Source organism: Protopterus annectens, chromosome 2.part0 (assembly GCF_019279795.1).
Source record: "Protopterus annectens isolate FY-2018-M chromosome 2.part0, PAN1.0, whole genome shotgun sequence".
Taxonomy (NCBI): Eukaryota; Metazoa; Chordata; order Ceratodontiformes; family Protopteridae; genus Protopterus; species Protopterus annectens.
The window spans coordinates 747,478,347-747,493,473 of record NC_056728.1 but is presented as its reverse complement, the minus strand read 5'-3'; positions in this window follow the sequence as shown (position 1 = coordinate 747,493,473).

Genomic DNA, 15,127 nt, shown 5'->3' with positions numbered 1-15,127 from the left:
GATGATGTCTAACATAGCCCTATCAATTAGAATACTGAGGGTCTGTCTAGTGCAGAACTACTGTCATCGGTGTATTTTGTCTAGTTGTGTTAGCATCTACATTCACCCTATTTGCCTTCATATCATTGCCATTATGTGTAGTATTTATTGTGTTGCATCCATTTCTTCTTCCCATCCAGATATATGTGTACTACAATTTTAGGGGATGTATCACTTTTGGATTAAACAAAAGGCTTACATTTAATATTATATAGAAATAATGTGCAGCTTAATGATGCGATCATTTACATTATGCTCCTCCGCATTACTGGACTGCTTAGCTACAGTGCTGAATCAGTTTGTATATGTGTGAAAGTGTTAATCAAGCAATGTTTTATGAATCACAACATTTTTCTTCCAATGTTCTTCTATACTTTCCATGGTACAATGCTAATTTGACCATCTTCCCATGAATGTTTTCGTTTTTTGACCACCCCCTCAATGTCATTTCATAATAAATTACTTTTGTGTCACATTTCAATGAGAGATATGCTGCATGTTGTATGTTTATACATTATTATATTGGCTAATCCAACCAGCGTGCACATTGTAAATCCAACATAACAAAGTTGAAAAGTCAAGCCACTAATGTATTAAGCTGCGGCAACTTATATGAAATTCGATAACAGTTGAGATGTATGAAAGTATGAGGAACATGACGGGAAACATGCAATTATAATCTTAACTCACACATCAGTACAATTATGCTGTAAGTATGGATGGCTGTATTAAAAATGAAGGAAAACACAGACAGATAGCATTTACTTCATTCTTTGTCAGTTAAATCAAAGAGGAAAGTTTAGCAGTAAATACTATACTGTTTTAGTATTATTTAATTACTTATGGTATCTAGGCAAAATAGTATACTGTGATTCAGCAGTGGAAGTCATTTATTTTTTTTGTATGAAGTTAAGTGCTTGACTGGCAAGAGCCGATTACCACCTCTCCCTTACTCCAGCTTGCTATTGACAGCAATCTGTGAAACTGTCTCTTATTTCTGCCCTTGAAGTTACAGTCCCAAATCAGGGATATTTTAAATATCGGTACTACTGACATAGAAAGTTAAAATAATAACAGGGGTTACATTTGTATGCATTTTGTGAAGTAAATGAAGACTGTAAGTGTATTAATCATTTTTATTTGTTTGCTAAATGAAACCCGCACAGTGTTCTAAAAACCAAACAGCATTAAATAAATAAATAAACAAACAAATAATAAAAAGTATTGGACTATTTTATCTCATAAAGAGCGGAAGAATACAGACTAATGCAAACAAAAACCTAAATAACAACAGCACAAAACTAACACCATTGTATAATAGCAATAACCCACTGCTGGGTGTGGGCAGTGTTGGATTTACTCACGGTTGGCTTTGTTTATCACAAGGGCGAAGCCCTCGTGACCAAACTACACCAACCATGGGTAAATTCAGCATTACCCACACCCAGCCGTGGGTTATTGCTTAATTAAATACATTTGCCAGCATTGCCTGTCTGTAACATAACAGTTGAAATCAGCTCAGTATCTAATTAGTGCATTTACCATGCAATTTTAGAAGTACAGGTGATCTAAAGGAAAAGGTTTGTATAGAAACACAAAGGGAAGGTAGTAGGGCATTCATATGACTGGATAACACTCCATCCTTATAACTCAAAATTTCAATAAACAAAAAAAAGTCAATTTACAGGGTAGCTATTTTATAGAAATCTAAAACAAAATGCAGCTGATTTGGAAAAAGAAATCAAACTAATATGATGATTGCAGCCTTACATAAATCTAGATTTTGGCTAGCATGCTTCAGTGCTTACAATAAGAATTCACGATGCAGAATAAACAGAGCATTTTAGTGCAATTTAGGCTGAAATTAATAGAATAATAAAAACATTCACTCACACTTAATTTTTTTTTGTTTTGCTGAAGGGAGGGAATTGAGGGATGGAGTTGATTTCAATGTAGATCGGGTTAAGTCTGTCTGCTGTTTGACTTTTTAACTACATTTCCTGACATTTGAATTAGTTACTTAATAAGAAAGTGTTGACTGGTTTGCAATTTAAATGTATTAATCTGTGTCTGGTTTATGGGCAGGATTCCAACGTGCTAGAGCAGCACTGTTTATCTTATCAGGCAACAGACGGTAGCTTTTCCAGTGCGTAATAGTGCCAGACCTTTGCATATACATGAGGCAATGAGAAGAGTTTTTATAGCGTAACATTTCTTGGTGTTTTCCAGTTCCTTACCCACCAAAATGGTCAATCCTCCTAAAAACTGCTTTAAACCAGTGGTCTTAAAAATCAAATGGCTTCAGGGATAAATGAAAATAAGTCTACTGAGCTGAGAGATGGATAATGGTGAAAACAATTAAAAATAAGAAAGAAAGAAAGATAAAAAAAGAAAAAGACAATCAAGCATTCTTGAAAAAAGTCCTTTAGTAAACAGTCTGATAAAATAAAACTATGGGAAGAAAGCTCAGACAAAACAGATGGGAATACACACACACACACACACACACACACACACACACACACACACGCGCACACACACGCAAACACGCACACACGCACACACGGACACACACACACACACACACACATGCACACACACACGGACACACACACACACACACACACACACACACACACACACACACACACACACACACACACACACATGCAGTTCATCATAGCGCTGCTGGACTATGCATCACTCCATTTGGTTTGTCTGCTAATTTATTTATTTTGGGAGGATTCTTTCTGTAATCATCACATTTTTGTTTACTGACATATTTTACAAAGAACAGTATAGTATTCTGAGGCAAAGTAGAGCTAGATGAACATTATGATACACTGACCATCATTATGATTAAATATCCTAGATCATGCCTTGTAGTACAGGCAGCATATGGCAGGTGTTGATTTAAGAAATATGAAGCTGTCCCTGTTTATTCTTTATCTGCTTCTGGTACTTTCTCTAGCTCAAACAGAGTAATAGCAGAAGCATTTAGGATCTACGGTGTTCTGCTTATTGTTTTCTTTAGAGCTCCATGAAGTGTTTATAAAATCATTCTCTCTGTCTCTCTCATTGGATCCATAGTCAATACAATAAAAAAGCAGCTACTTCTGGCAATCAGAGCCACAAAAACAAGCATCTCTCAATAGCATTCAGATCAAAAAACGGATATATTTTTTAACATAAGCATACTAGATTTGTGCAAAGCTTCATGAGTTAGATTAAAATGTGTTAACTTGTTTCATTGGGCCCACAAACTGGGCGCATGAGACCACTGCTTTATTCCAAGTTTGTGAAGGACTTCTGTGAAACTTGCTAAGAAAATGTATCATGATATGTATATATATATATATATATATATATATATATATATATATATATATATGTGTATGCCATCTTGCAACAAACAAATTGTTTACTGAATACTATGGGGCAAGTATATATGAGTGCCTGAAAATAAACTAAAACCTTTTCACTGACAGCCTGAAGTGCCCAATGTCAGAAGACAGATATGTGAGTGAACATAAGTTTGAAAAATTAAGGTTCCTCCAAATGTTTCTATATTTTGGATGCGTGTATATGTGTCAGTGTTCTCAGGGGTTCTACTACAACATTCCAATTTCCTGAAAGTTGATATTGCAAAAAAACTAAAAAAATGCCTAGAATCCAAAAGGGTAAAAAACTCCTTTTCTCTTGTTTTTTTTTTTTTTTTTTTCAGGGGGTAACCCCCTCTCCACAAACTCATATATGTCAGTTCCACAGTTGGACCAACTCGAAGAAAGAGGAAATTTCCCTAAAGAAGTGAATCATTGTTGGTGCACAATTAAAATTCACTCTGACAATGATTTCCTATGGGAAATGAGTTCAGTGTTATGCCATTTGTCTTTTTTTTTCTGAGGACTACTGATGATTGAGCAATTTCAAGTTGAGCATGTGTAGGGGAGCTTTTCTCACATTCTGGTTACAGTTAGGGTTAGTAAAGGGGATAGATGTTATGTTAATGTTTTGGTTCTAGAATCTGTAGTGTGTGTGTGTGTGTGTGTGTGTGTGTGTGTGTGTGTGTGTGTGTGTGTGTTTGTGCACGCGCGTGTGTGTCTTGTTTAGTGGTACTGTTATGGAAAAGGTGTTTTATAATGTAATGCTTAGGGTTATGATTAGGGACTCAGCTAGGGTTAAGGTTAATTCATATGAGTAAGGTAATGCAGGGGACTAAACACCCTCCCCCACCATTGGTCATTTATACTGACCCTAACCCTGACAAGTTTTATTTATTTCTAAGATACTAACATTAACACTGATGATTTTAAGGCCATATATTTTGTTCCTCCATGTAGTTCACAGACTAATAATGTATTTCATGATCTGGTATGAACATTTATTCTATAAGGTTTTGAAAGGTAACAAACATGATTATTCTAATTTAGTCAAAATGAAACAAATGCATTACAATGTCTTAATAGACATAATTTTAAACTGGCAGACATAGCAGGTACTAAAACTATTTTTTCTGGACATTTACTTGTCTATGTGTATGGTGATATTACCAAAGTATACTGATTATGTCAGTGTTTCTGAATCTCCTATGACAGCTACAAAGCAGTTGGCAAGGGCTTAATGACTGAAAAATGTATGCAGATGATACTGATTACAATGCATGTAATCCCGTTTTTATTCCTTATTGTAAGTTTACAAGAATTCAACTTGACTTCCTGAAAGGGATATTAAATCTGGCGTTGCAGGACTTTTGGAAAAGTTGGCTGTTTTACTGATGAGTTTTTAAACATGCACCGTCTTTCATAAGAGTCAGTGAATACTTTTTATGGAATCTTTAAACTGTTTTATGTGAAGGCTATTTATAAGTGACCATGGATGTAGTTTACAGGCAGTGCCCTTTTCTAGTGTCTATAGTTCATAATTATATTAAGGAGCTTGCAGAATTATCTCTCTTTAAACTCTTTTTTTTTCTATTTTATTGCAAATACTGCCTTCAGGTGTTTGGCACACCCAGTGGGTCTAAATTTGATAATAGTTTTCCAATTTATTTTATGTTCATGTTTGAGATGGATTATATGAGAAAAGCTATACACTTTCAAGGTCATGATATTTTGTATGTGCAATGCATTACTGGTGTGATCTTTTTTTGTTGTTAGAGATTCTCATTTCATGATGCTGCTGCTAGACTTCATTTATATTCTGCTGGTCTTTCTTTTTCATATGATTTCCAGAACCATGAAATATTTTTGATGATGTTAGTCACAGAATGAAGAAAAATAAAAAATTATGTCTGCATTACTTAGGAAACCAGATATGGCAAGTTAATTTCTTCATGCAACTAGATCCTACCCAGAGTCAGATCCAGCACTAGGTGACCTAGGCAATTGCCTACAGCCTACTCGCTGTGGGGGGTGTGGGTCCCACTGACTGGGGGGGCGGGGCTGCCTAAACATTTCATTTTTAATTAAGCAATTAAAAAAATGAAATTATATTTCTTCTTTAAGGGCATCTGTGCATGTTATTTCTTCTTTAAGAATGCACTCTGTGTGCATCTTTAGCATGACGTGCACATCAATGCAGATTTAAAGATTCCCGCTGCAGCTTCCTTTCATGCATGGAACTTAAACATGGAAAATGTGCTCGCTGCCATAAGAGGTACAAGAAAGCCATTCCTTCCTTCAGTAAGTTACAGAACTTCTGTGTGAAATGTCCAAGCAGGTTAGTTAATTTACTTGCATAGACTCAAGCCCTGTACCTTGGTCACAGTAGATAAGAGCCTGGAACGTCTACACCAAATACCAGACTGCTCAAGGAATGTGAGTTTCAGTGCATTTTCAAGGAATTGTAAGTTTCAAGGGAAGAGAGGTTTACTGTTGCTCATGCTATCTGCTTTCAGTGTGTAACTGTTTAGCAAATGGCCATCAGTGCTTATGCTAGAGAATTTGAAACCAGTGTTAGTAGCACAACAGGTAACATACTTCCTTTTGGTGCACATGGCAGTGAGTTCTGTTCCCATACCATGTAGACGGCTTGCTGATACTGTGTGGTGCACCTTAAGGGGGGCAGGGGGTACTGCACTAAGCACTCCTAAGTTTGTCCTCCTCTGGATGAGAATCGTAGTAGCTATGAACCTGTTGTCCATTTGCCAGCCATTCCCTACTGCAATATTACCAGTTTACCATTTTTTTTTTAATGTAACATAGGTCATTTATTATTAAAAGGCAGGAGGCACTGAATTTGTAGATGAAACACAGAAATGTAAAGTTGTTTGTCAGTAGCAAACCCATTATTTACAGATCTCTTTAATGTGTAGTTATTGAGATGATTTTTACTTCGGCACAGATTATGCATATTGACTGATATTGTTGGATTGTAATGACAGAAGTTTGTGTGGTCTTTTATGGTTGAAAGTCTCTGAAATCGGTAGTTTTGTCATTATTGGTTCATACGTTTTGTTTCATTACTTTAATGCTCAAAATTACAAATATAAAACTCTAACAAGTAATGCTACATTATACAAGGAATATAATTTAATACAATCAGGAAGGTGAATCAAAGAACACATGCATGTATGCATGCATGGCCCTAAAAATGTGTGCAAGGAGCCTATGGTTTGAAAACAGCCCAAAGGTAGTCTTAACCTGCCTCTGGCCAGATGCATTTTCTTTCAATGTGGTTCTCAATGCTGTTTCAATGATATGACTTTCCAGGACAGAAAAGTTTACTTACTGCTCATGCTAAGTCTGTTTTCATTGTGATACTTTTTATTTTGGCAAGTGGCTATCAGTGTTTGTGCTATCAAATTTGAAATAAAAGATTTAAATTAAATCTAAGTATCTGTAGAAGTAAAGAAGAAAACGGATGCACATTTACAGTATTTATAGTAACTGGGAGAAATAGCCAAATAATGCCATACTGGAATTGCTGTGAGGGAGGGAGCTGCTGTAAGGAGAAGGGTCATTACCCTGCCTAGGGCCCCATTTGACCATGATCCAACTCTGATCCCACTCAATCCATTTATTATTTATATTATTATTTTATTATTTATTAAAGATATTCAAATGTTTAACGAGCAAATGTCTTGCAAAAGAAAAAAATGTACATGCAGCAGCAAACTGGATTAATAAAATATATTAGGTGCATCTTTGTTATGTTGAAGATTTTCTGCTCAACGAGAATATTCCTCAGAAACATAGGTTTCATAGGTTCATAGGCTCATAGATAGGTACTAGGCTATCTGCCCAAAGTCATTTATAAGCCTAGCCGGAATATGCTGGCTTTCGCCGCCCCCTTAGATTAGTTCCCTGTGCCTCTGTCCAGCAGAGCCACTGAAGTGATCCTCGGGGTAAACTTTCTGTTTCCCATCCACTCGTCAAGGTTTCTCTTGAAGAGTGTTAGCGAGGAGCTCTGCCTAATGTAGATTGGAATGTTATTCCAGACCACTGGAAGTCTCTGGGACAAGAATCTATCCCTCCAGCACGTCCTATTTATTGTTGTGGTGAGGTTTTGATCCCTAGAGTGTGTGGCTTGAGGGGATATGGTTTTCTTTAGGTGGAGCATGTCCATCAGTTCTGGGTTGGACATGGCCTTGTATGTCAGGCAGAGATCACCTCTGAGTAGGCAGTATGCAACCGAGTACAGCTGGAGTTTCTTCAGTCGAGTTGCATAGGGAATCTGTTTAAGGCCAGTGATCCTCGCGGTAAAGTACTTCTGTGGTCTTGTATGGTACATCCCAAATGGGGCACTGTACTCTATGGTGGGTCTGATGAGTGATATGTAGAGGGGCACAATGACCTCTTTTGATCTGGATGCAAACCCTTTTGTGATTAGGTGGACCACATAGAAGGATTTTCTAACCACTTTGGCAATGTGATTATCAAAGGAGAGATTACTATCTACTTGGGTCCCCAGATTCCTTATTACGTCTTCCATATTTAGGGGGCTAACACCTATGTGGTAGTTTGTATGACCTTTGTTTTTTCCAAAGGGGATGACTATGCACTTTTTGGTATTTAACTTGTGGCCATGATATTGACACCAGGCATCTGTCTCAGTGAGATCCTTTTGGAGGATGTCTGTGTCAGCCGGAGAGTCAATTATAGCCCCTAGTTTGCAGTCGTCTGTGAACTTGGTCAGCCATAGTCCTCCTGTGCTTGCCTGTACCTCTAAGAAGTATATGCCAAACAAGAGGGGTCCTAGGACTGAGCCCTGGAGAAGGCCACTTGTAACTGGTTTAGAGTCAGACCTAGCTCCCGCAACTCTTACCATGTGGGTTCTGCCCGTGAGCCAGTTGGCAACCCATCTCATGATGTAGGGTTTATGTTCAGGCTGGTGAGCTTGTCTATAATACCTGAGAGGGGAATGGTGTCAAAGGCCTTTGTAAGGTCTAGATAGGCTGTGTCGACCACCTTTCCCTCATTTATAGCCTTGGTAACTGTCTCAAAGAAGTCCAGCAGGTTTAGGAGGCATGATCTGCCCTTAACAAAGCCAAACTGGGTAGGGTCCAGTGTTTGGAGGTTCCCAATGTCTCTTTTAATGAGATCCATAATGATGCACTCCAAAGCCTTGCAGACCAAGCTAGTCAGGCTTATAGGTTGATAGTTCCTGGGGTCTGTTATGGCTCCACCTTTGTGGAGCAGAATAACCGTAGCTGTGCGCCACTCTATGGGCATGTAGCCTGTTAGATGCTGAGTTTGAACAGTATGTTTAGGTGAGGGGTTAGTTCATCTTTGCACTCATGTAGGATGCAGCGTTGGACACTGTCCAGTCCCACTGATGCTGTGTTTTTGGCTTTGGAGAGGGCTGTTTTAACCTGAGTGTCTGTGATTTCAGGAGCACTGCATTCTTCTGGTATGGTTATGGACCCTTTTGTGGGTGAGAGGGGGGTGAAGTTTACACTGAACCTGTCTGCCAGGATGTTGGCGATATCGGTTAGTTCAGTGTATTTTGTGCCATTCTACACTAATTCCAAACAGATCTGAGAATTGCCACTTAGATTCTTGACAAAGCTAAAGAATGCCTTGTGGTTATCTTTGGTGTCCTTGGCAATTTTTCTTTCGAAGTTAGCCTTGGATGATTTTATGAGGGATCGTAGTTTCTTGTTGATACTGATCAGGGATGTCTTCCCTTTTGGGGATTTTACTCTTTTCTGTACTAGTTTCCTCCTTTTATTGTATAGCTTGTTTATGGCAGGGTTCCACCAGACTGGTTTCCTTTTCTTGGAGGAGTGAGTCTTGGTTTTGCTTGTGATAACACGATCCATGCATTTGCCTGTAGAGTGCATTAGTAAAGGATTTTGCAGCTTGGGCAGCATTGTGCTTTAACATGGGGATTTGAAACTTTCCACCTCAGTCTTAAGTAATGTGAAGTTTGCTTTTGAAAAGTTTTTCACCGTGGTTTCTTTGACTGGGGGTGGGAGTGGAATGTGGATATCCAGAGTGATTAGTTTATGGTCAGATCTAACCAGAGAGGGGTTGACCTCCGGTGTGGAACACTAGTCGCCCATGTTGGTGATGACCAGGTCCAATACGTTGTCACCTCTGGTGGTAGTGTTGACCAGTTCATCCAGGGCATTTGAGTTTATAAATTCTAGGAAATGTTGGGCAAGGGAGTTAGTACTTGAGTAGTTCTCCCAGTTAATGTTTGGGTAATTGAAATCACCCAATATCAGGGTGTTTGGTAGGACCTTTATGCTTCCGAGTGTTTCCAGAAATGCGAAAATGCAGTCCTGGGACATGGTGGGTGATCTGTAGCAAGCTACAATTTGAACTGCAGTTCTGCCCATTGTTAGTGGCACGTGGATGATCTCTGAAGCATTGTGCTGTGCCACTAACCTGGAAGGGAGGGTATCCTTGATGGATATGGATACGCCCCTGCCTTTTGTATTTCAGTCCAGGTTTTGTAGCTGAAATGTATGGTATGAGTTGCAGCCTGGTAGTGCTGGGATGCTCTCTGGAGCCTTAAACCAGGTTTCTGTTACTGCACATATATCGATTTTCTCCATACTGAGGAGTGCTTCGAGTTCATGCATTTTGAGGTTTAGACTTCTGGCATTGTGTAGCATTACCCTCAGTTTTTTGTTACTTGTGCTATTTACGGTGGTGGGTTTGTCTTTTTAGCCTTGCCTAAAAGAGATCCTTGGCCAGTATTCGAAAGCCTAAGGGTGACAGGTGCAAGCCATCTCTAGCAAAGCAGCGTGTCTTGTCAAACATGTCATCCCAGGCTGACAGACACTGGATCCTCTTTGAATGACACCAGAAGCTTAGCCAATTGATGAAATTGATAATTTTTTTCTTTATACCATGGTATCATTCTTGGTGAGGGCAGGATGTTACTCATAGAACATTATGGTCAGGGTGGAGAACAGACAATACTGCATTTTGATTAGGTTGGGAAAAGGAGGAACTGCACAGGAGTACCTTTCTACATCTTTATTACAGACCAGCAAACAGAATAGTAATGCTGATGTTTCAATGAATCAACTAATTGTGATATTGTGCTTTATTTTGAGAAAAGGTTTAGTCCATATGTGAAATTTGAAAGAACACGTAATCCAGTACCATAAAGAATGTCCTGTTGTCTTCAAGGAACCAGTACGTTAAGTAACCAAACGAAAGTTTATTGCACAAAAACAAGGTTCAAATCCATGAAATCACACACTGTCCATTAAGCGCTTTCGTCTCCTACCACGGGAGACTTCATCAGAATAACGTTTTATCTCATAGAAGGTCTTAAATAGATTCCCTATTTTGAATCAACGAATAAAAACTTTACATCAATTACCCCAAACTTTTAGTCACAGTAAAAAGACAGTTGTGTAAATTCTGTAAATCTTTAACACCATAAGATGTTACATATATATATTTATATACCTATTAGACCTCCAATAAAGGATACTAATATATTGTCATTCTTATCAAAATATAAATAATTAAAAATAATTAAAAATTACATGAAACATATCACATTCTTTCTTTCGTAAATTGCAAGTGCCTATTTTTTCATTTTGTAAAAAATACAAATGCCTATTTTTTCTCTCTCTCTCTCTCTCTCTCTCTCTCTCTTCAAAGAGACCAGGTATACATATACATGTGTATATTTACAACCCTATATGTTGTAGATACTCTAGTGATGCAATTTTCCATATTCATTAACTCATTACAAATATAATAACCCACATAACAATATGTTAATATACTGTTACATTATTATAGTGTTGTATTTGTGCATTACATTTCATACTTTGACAATATGTAAATAAATAAATACTTCATATAAAATTCATAAAATTGTTCATTCTAAAAAATACAAATATAGATTGTAAAAATCTGCCTAAATATACAATTATATAAAATGTTTATGTAATACATAAAAAATAAATACATACTTTATTACCTTATACATAAATATATACATGTATGCATCCCAGAATTTGTCAAAAAGGAGCCTTAAAATGACTGCCAACAATCCATTAAAGTGGCCATATCCAAAAATATGAAGGTGTCTAGGAATGTCTGAAGAAATATCTAAAAGTATCTAAAACCCATGCAAAACCTGCCAAAAACATACCCATCTAGTAAATAAAGTGCATAAATAATGGTGAATAAATACATGTACTAAATTTAAAAATATAAAAAATATAAAAATATAAATATATATATTTAAGGCTTTCTATTACTTACCAGTAGGTTACCTACAGGAAAGATGAGAAACAAGCATAGATGGGTAACATGCGTGCAACAATACCATACCGGCTTGCATATGTCAGCCTTAGGCTTTGGAATACTGACCAAGGCTATTGGCGCCCCCATGGTGCCTTTTTTAGGCAAGTCTCAAAGGTGATTCCCACCTCCGTAAACAGCACAATAGTGGAATCATTGAGGGTTATGCTACTCAATGCCAGGGGTTGTAATCACAACATGCACGCACTTACAGCACTCCTCCGTATGGACAACATCGACATCTGTGCAGTAACTGAGACGTGTTTTAAGGCTCCTGAGAGCACACCAGCACTAACGGAATACAACCCATACCACACATTTCGGCCATAGAACATGGACTGGCACAGACATGGAGGGGGGTGTATCCATATTCATCAGGGATACCTACACCTCCAGGTTAGTGGGGCAGCATGATACCTCTGAGATCATCCATGTGCAGCTAACATCAGCCACAACTGCAATGCAAACTGTGGCCCGCTACAGATCACCTCGATGACCCAGGACCACCACTCCTCCTACCTAGAGACAGTGGAAAACATGACAGTCCTACCAAACACCCTGGTATTGGTCGATGTCAACTACCCTACCATTAACTGGGAAACATACTGGAGTACTCATTTCCAGGCCCAGCGCTTCCTGGAATTTATCACCTCATATGCCCTGTGTCAAATGGTAAACTCTCTAACGAGAGTTGGAAACATACTAGAAGTGGTAATCACCAACATGGGTGACAGGTGCACCACATCAGAGGTAAACCGGTCACTGGTTAGATCTGACCATGGACTTTTCACTGATGATTTCCACACCCAACCATCTCCCCCACCCATGTAAACCACAGTGAATACCTTTCCTACAGCTAAATTCACATTACTAAAGACAGAGGTGGGAGGATTCACAGCCCCCATGCTAAGGGAAACACTGCTCAAGATACAGAAAGATTTACAAATGCACTCTATAAACACCTACAAGGATGCATGGATTGTGCCATCACTGGTAAACCAAGACTCACTCCTCCTAGACAAGGACACCAGTCTTGTGGACCCCTGCAATAAACAGGCTATACAACAGAAGTAGAACAGTAGTCCAGAAAAACAGCAACACCCAAGAAGGGCAGACATCTGTGACCAGTATTAGTAAGAAAAAGAGGTCCCTCATGAAATCATCCAAGGCTAACATCAACAGGAATATAGTCAGGGATTCAAAAGATAACCACAAAGCCTTCTTTGGCTATGTCAAGGATCTAAGTGGTAACTCACAGATTTGCACTGTGCCGGTGCAATACAGCACAAAATATACTGACCCTACTGATATCGCTAACATCCTTGCAGATACATTCAGTGCTAACTTCTCCCACTAAAGAGCCCACAACAATACCCGGAAAGTACAGTATCCCAGACATCAGAGACACAAAAGTGGAAATGACCCTCTCAGGTGGAAAAACACAGCATCAATGGAGGCAGATGGTGTCCCAGACTGCATCTTGCAAACACTACAAGACAAACTAACCCCCACCTAATTAAGCTTTTCAACCTCAGCCTGTACACAGGCTACATTCCAATGCAATGGTGCATAGCAATGGTTAGTCCACTGCACCAAGGTGGAAACACAACTGAGCATAGTAACTACCACCCCATAAGCCTGACTAGCCTGGTCTGCAAAGCTATGGAGCACATCCTCATGGCACTCATTGACAAAGACATTGGTAACCTCCAAACACTTGACCCAACCCAGGTCAGCTTGGTTGAGTGCAGATCATGCCTACTGAACCTGTTTGACATGTTACAGACAGTCACCAAGACTTTAGATGAGGGGAAAGGTGGTTCACATATACTACCTGGACCTTGCCAAGGCTTTTGACACCAGTCCCCACTCAGGTATTATTGATAACCTCACCAGCCTGTACATAAACCCATACATCACTGGATGGGTTGCCAACAGGCTTACACACAGAACCCACATGGTAAGACTAGCAGCCTCCAGGTCTGACTCTTAACCACTCACAACTGGTGTCCCACAGGACTCAGTCCTGGGAACCCTACTGTTTGGCATATACAGATGGACTACGCAGACCATATTTGGCAATGAATGCAAACTGGGAGCCATAACTGACAGTCCAGCTGACACAGACATCCTTCAAGGTGCCTCACAGAGACCGACACAGGGTGTCAATTTCATGGACTACAGCTAAGTGCCACAAACTGCATGGTCATTCCATTTTGGAAAACTAAACACCCACATATTAACACATAAGTGGCAGCCACTTAATACAGATGAGGTAATAGGGTATCTGGGAATTAAGGTAGATAGTTATCTCTTCTTTGACAATCATATGTCCAAAGTAGTTAGGATATCCTTCTATGTAGGCCATCCGATTACCAAAGGGTTCGCATCTAGACATACTGAGGTTATAGTGCCCCTTTACTCATCACTCATCAGTCCCATCATAGCGTATAATAACCCATTTGGGATGCACCTCAGAAGACACTTCCGACAGCTGGAAGGTCCAAGAACATACCTTGCCAAGAGGATTACTGGCCTCAAACATATGTCCTATGCAGCCAGACTGAATAAACTCCTGCTTTACTCAGTGGCATTTTGTTTACTCAGAGATGATCTCTGCTGGCCAACAAAGCCATGTACAATTCAGGCTTAATGGATATGCTCCATCTATGGGAATCCATGTCACAGTGAGCCACAAGCTGCAGTGAGCTAAACCTTGCCAAAACAATAACTAGAAGATGCTGGAGGGACAGATTCCTGTCACAGAAACTCCCCATGCTTTGAAACTACATCCCTAATTACATTACACAGAGCCTCTCACTAACACTCCTCATGAGAAACCTTGAAGAGTGGATGGGGAACAGTAGATACACCCCAAGGATCCTGCCATTGGCTCTGCTCCACAGGGGGACAGTTAATTAATCAATGGGGTGGCAAAAGCTGACACATTTTGGCTAGGCTTATGAATGCCCTCAGGCAGTTAGCCAAGTACCTACCTATGAACCTGTGAATCTATACATACAGTATCAGCACATGCTGATAGCTTAATTTACTGTTCAGGTATTGACTTACCTTGTGCCAATAGCAGTCGTTTGTGCAATAGTTGAGGGCTGCCTATGTTGGATGTACACAGTAGAATGCCTATACATGACAATTTAAAGGTAGTCTTGGGTGTGTGCCATCCATTTTTACTGTGTGTGCAGGTAGTGAAAGGTGTCAGTCCCTAGGTGCCTACACTGTCAGTGTGTGTGCTATATGTTCCCTCTTTGCCAAGGTATGGGCATACTGAGCACGCCTCCATCTGCCAACTGGGGCTGGCTCAGGATGTTCATGGTCTGAGTACCTCTGTGCATGTGGGGCCCTTAGCA